The sequence below is a fragment of the Bufo gargarizans genome, chromosome 3 (genome assembly GCF_014858855.1).
Source record: "Bufo gargarizans isolate SCDJY-AF-19 chromosome 3, ASM1485885v1, whole genome shotgun sequence".
Taxonomy (NCBI): Eukaryota; Metazoa; Chordata; class Amphibia; order Anura; family Bufonidae; genus Bufo; species Bufo gargarizans.
The window spans coordinates 596198530-596203530 of NC_058082.1; positions in this window are offsets into that span (position 1 = coordinate 596198530).

Below are 5001 nucleotides of genomic sequence, written 5' to 3' on the forward strand. Positions count from 1 at the left end.
TGCTGGAGGGTCCCGGTTCTGGGATATCTATGACTACAGGGAGGCTATGCATGATTGGGCTACAGCGAGAGAGGTGAGACAAGACCTGGCATCTCTAGAGACAAAGGAGTGGGAGCTGGAGCAGGATTACCAATACCTCTTCAGCTCAATTCGGTCCCAATATACACTGCCAGAGAGCTGGGTGGCAGTCCCAGACCTACAACCCTACAGCTGGGAAGACCCGACTGAAGTATCCCCTGCTTCAGTACCAGCTACAGAGGTAGGGGTCCTCATAGACTGGTCCTGTGAGGAACCACAACAGGCAGGTGGAGACGGGACCGAGGGCTCTCCACCGGGATGCTGGGATGCTGGCCCAGACCCTCAGCAGCAGCCGGAGTTGCCAGGTGTGGACGCAGGTGATCCTGACTCGCAAATGTTGAGGGACCTCACAGACTGGTCCTGGGAGGACCCACAGATGGCAGGTGGAGATGGGACCGAGGTCTCTCTACTGGCCCTACAGGGATGCTGGGCCGCCTGCCCAGATCTCCAGCGGCAGTGCATATCACAGGGAGAGGAGACAACCGGTCTCTCTCCCCAGCGGCAACCTGAGTTCCAGGGGGAGGAGATGCGGGGTCCCTCTGCCTTACAGCAACCAGAGTCCTGGGGAGGAGAGGCAACCGGCCTCACCTTCCACCAGCAGCCAGAGATACCGGGAAAAGGGGAACACAAGCCCCTCTGCATGGGCGCAGATGAGACCGCGGGCTCGGTGCCAGTCCTACAGGGATGCTGGACAGTCGGTCCAGATCCCCATCCATCTCCGCAGGGATACCAGGAGGAGGAGGTAAGCGAGCCCTCCCCTTCCCAGCTACTTCCCAACAGAGTTCTGGGGGCAGGGGATGAGCCTGCGCTACCCACTCATTTCTTCCCAGCGGAAGAGCTGGCATCAGGGCAGAGCGCAGCCGGCCTCTGCCCTCCCCTATCCTCTTCTCCAGAGCCGGACTCCCCACCGGCTACCCCAGCGGAAGAGCTGGCATCTGGGCAGAGCGCAGTCGGCCTCTGCCCTCCCCTACCCTCTTCTTCAGAGCCGGACTTTCCACAGGCTACCCCCGCGGAAGAGCTGGCATCTGGGCAGAGCGCAGTCGGCCTCTGCCCACCAAGTATCCTACAGCTCCAAGCTGGAGAACCACAAGGCAGCAAGGGGTCGCAGATGCCCACTCAACAGCTGGGGACATACAGAACAGAGCCAGGCACCAAAATTCAACAGGTCCAGTATGGGGTTGTGGTTGGACTGCCAGACTAACTCAGGTACTGACCGTGAGGTCAGGTATCTGGTTAGTCTTCCCTGGAAGGGGGAGATGTGTGACGAAACCAACCTCGCCACAGTGTTTTGGAGGGGGCTGGTTGCCAGCCTCCTGCCTCAGGATTATGGCCCATACTAACTTTAAAGAAGACAGGCCGGCCGCACAGCTTAAATCTGTCTTTGGAATTGTATTTTGTTATGTGAGGGTACCCAGATGGCTAGTTTAATTGTATTTGTGTGGTCTGAGTGCCATTCACCTAATGATATGCACTCAGACTTGAGCTATCTGGGAATATGTTAAATGTCTGTGGTTGCTGGGAGGGTGTGACATTGTGTGTTTAAATGGTGATTTCTGTACTGTTGTCCCCACATGTGTATTGGCGATCTCCCCTTTGTCCTGAGAGATAATTGGATTATCCCTCGGTTGTCTCTGGGGCAGAGAGGAGGAAACCATGATGCATTGTGGGGATGTGTTGTATCTGTTCGGTGTGTCGCAGTCTCCATTCTGGTCCCCTGGGGGCGTGTCCACCAGATGGGGACCTGCATAAATATGGGCGGGTAGCCCTCAATAAAGTGTTCCTGTTTTATCCTTCATCATGTTGAGACTGGTGTTTGGATAACTGATCAAACTGGGGGATTGCTATACGCTGAAGATTTGCTATACTCCCCTGGCATAACTACTAGCTCTTGTAAGAGCTGTTCCTGCTCTCTGGCTGTAGGAGAGGTTCACCCACTGGAGCCTGGAGCCTTGTCGTAGGTCCAGCGTGGGTGGAGGACGGTGAGACCCCAACCAAGCTGCGGCGGTTCGTGGGGTCTGCAGGGCGTACGGTGTCAAGTGGAGTGCTTGGAGTCCTCGGAAAGCACTAGGAGCATCTATCGACGGAGGTACCCGGTCGGGGTGCTAGGAGATCCGTTACAGTTGGTACCCAGGGGTAGGATTGCCAGAGTGGTGGAGGGTGGCCTACAGTCTCTGTAGATGTTATATACACGTGTCATGGTGTTCCTACCTGTATATCGTTGGATCCCAGACGTGGTGTAGTCCGAAGCAGTGCAAAAGGGAAGTTGAACTTGGATGATGAATAGGTAGAATAAATGGAGTCCAGACTGTGTAGTAACGTTGAACACAACTTTACTTGGCATAAACGGTAATCCAAACAGTTTCCAAACGGTATCTTGGTCATCAGCAGGTATTGGCTTAACTCAGGCAAATACATCTCTGCAACAATCTCAGCTCTGCTGTGCTAGCTGGAGTAAATAAGAACTTTCCTCTTCTGCTGGAACTTAGGTTTAGCTGTAGTCTGTCTCTTACTTGAATCCTAGGAACTTCTTATCCTGGCTTTGGAGTACCTCAAGCTCACTTATGCTTGGGTGTGCACAACCTCCAGTGATAAGGCTGGTGTAGGACTAACAGAACCTGTCCAGACAGGACCAGGCCTGCTGCCTTCCCTTAGCAGGGGTTAAAGGGACACTGACAGGCCCAATTAGCATATTTAGGTATATATATGTCAGTACAGGTCTTATAAAGTCTATTAAAATCATCTAAGTATCCCCCCTGTCCACCTTATAAATACCACAATATTAAGTTTTATAACCTGCTTGTCCGATCACCAATCTGCCCAAGGGGCGGCGTTTCATCTCAAAATGCGCCCAGCCAGCCGCTCCCAACTGCCGTTCTGAAGCCCCACCCAGCTCATCAATATTCACTTTGCTGGGCGGCGGCTACAACTCTCCCGACTCAAGTGCCCGGCGCATGCGCATAAAGCAGGGGCTGCAGCGCTCTGTACGCAGGCGCGATGTGACCCCGGCTGGGCACATGCGCTGAAGATTGGACAGAGGATGTGCCCAGAGGATTGAATGGGCCGTGTGCAGGATCTTGAGTCGGGAGAGTTGTAGCCGCCGCCCAGCGAAGTGAATATTGATGAGCTGGGCGGGGCTTCAGAACGGCAGTTGGGAGCGGCTGGCTGGGCGCATTTTGAGATGAAACGCCGCCCCTTGGGCAGATTGGTGATCGGACAAGCAGGTTATAAAACTTTATATTTCTGTATTTATAAGGTGGACAGGGGGGATACTTAGATGATTTTAATAGACTTTATAAGACCTGTACTGACATATATATACCTAAATATGCTAATTGGGCCTGTCAGTGTCCCTTTAAAGGGGTTGTCCGGGATTGGGGACATTTGTCTAATAGTAATCTAATAACATAAACATTACAAACATGCATGTGGTACCTTTAGAGCATATTGCTGAAGCCCTGTTTTCCTGGTTTCAATTCATGGCCGGAAGTGAGTATTTTCTTATCTTCAGTGACGTACCGGGTCCCTGGCAGGCGAGCAACGCTTCCTCTTCCTCTGCTCACGGAGCCCGGTGACGTCACTGGCAGTCTAGATGATAATGCAGAGAGGTTGGAGGGGCGGTTACTTATCCGGCCGACATCGCGCTAAGCCCCGCCCCCATCGCGCTAAGCCCCGCCCCCAGTCGGTGACGTCACCGGGCCTTCAGCATTACAATGAATGGAGGAGGATTACTATGCTTGTTAGCATAGAAAACTCCTCCCATCAGAATTACTAGCTAATGGGGCAGAAGGCTTTAGAAAGGAGGAATTCCTTTCACCACAGGATGACATGGCCATGCTAATTGCATATATTGCATTTAGACAATGGCATGTTGATTGTGTAAAAAAAAAAGAGATAAAACAATGGCTCAGTTGAAAGAAAAGGTAATATTAGTGTAATCAGTCTGCTTTTTTTTTTTTTTGTTGATTTGAAATAAACGGATAATCCTATTTATGTAATGGGGCTGCTTTTGTCTAGTTTAAAATAATTTTTTTTAGCCCCGTACTTGTGTTTTGGAATGAATCTTTTTTGCACATTCTCCATTTGGAGCTGCAGTGTGTGCATTTCCCTTTCCTGTGGTTATACGTCGGTTTCAACTGGTCAGTATATAAGGTTTACCTTGATATAGATCTATCTATATATATATATATATATATAATATATATATATATAAGTGTGCCCCTTACAGTGTGACAGTGTCCGGTATGTTTATGGATGCATGTGGGAGCGTGCCCCTTACAGTGACGGTGTTCGGTATGTTTATGGATGCATGTGGAAGTGTGCCCCTTACAGTGTGACAGTGTCCGGTATGTTTATGGATGCATGTGGGAGCGTGCCCCTTACAGTGACGGTGTTCGGTATGTTTATGGATGCATGTGGAAGTGTGCCCCTTACAGTGTGACAGTGTCCGGTATGTTTATGGATGCATGTGGGAGCGTGCCCCTTACAGTGACGGTGTTCGGTATGTTTATGGATGCATGTGGAAGTGTGCCCCTTACAGTGTGACAGTGTCCGGTATGTTTATGGATGCATGTGGGAGCGTGCCCCTTACAGTGACGGTGTTCGGTATGTTTATGGATGCATGTGGAAGTGTGCCCCTTACAGTGTGACAGTGTCCGGTATGTTTATGGATGCATGTGGGAGCGTGCCCCTTACAGTGACGGTGTTCGGTATGTTTATGGATGCATGTGGAAGTGTGCCCCTTACAGTGTGACAGTGTCCGGTATGTTTATGGATGCATGTGGGAGCGTGCCCCTTACAGTGACGGTGTTCGGTATGTTTATGGATGCATGTGGAAGTGTGCCCCTTACAGTGTGACAGTGTCCGGTATGTTTATGGATGCATGTGGGAGCGTGCCCCTTACAGTGACGGTGTTCGGTATGTCTA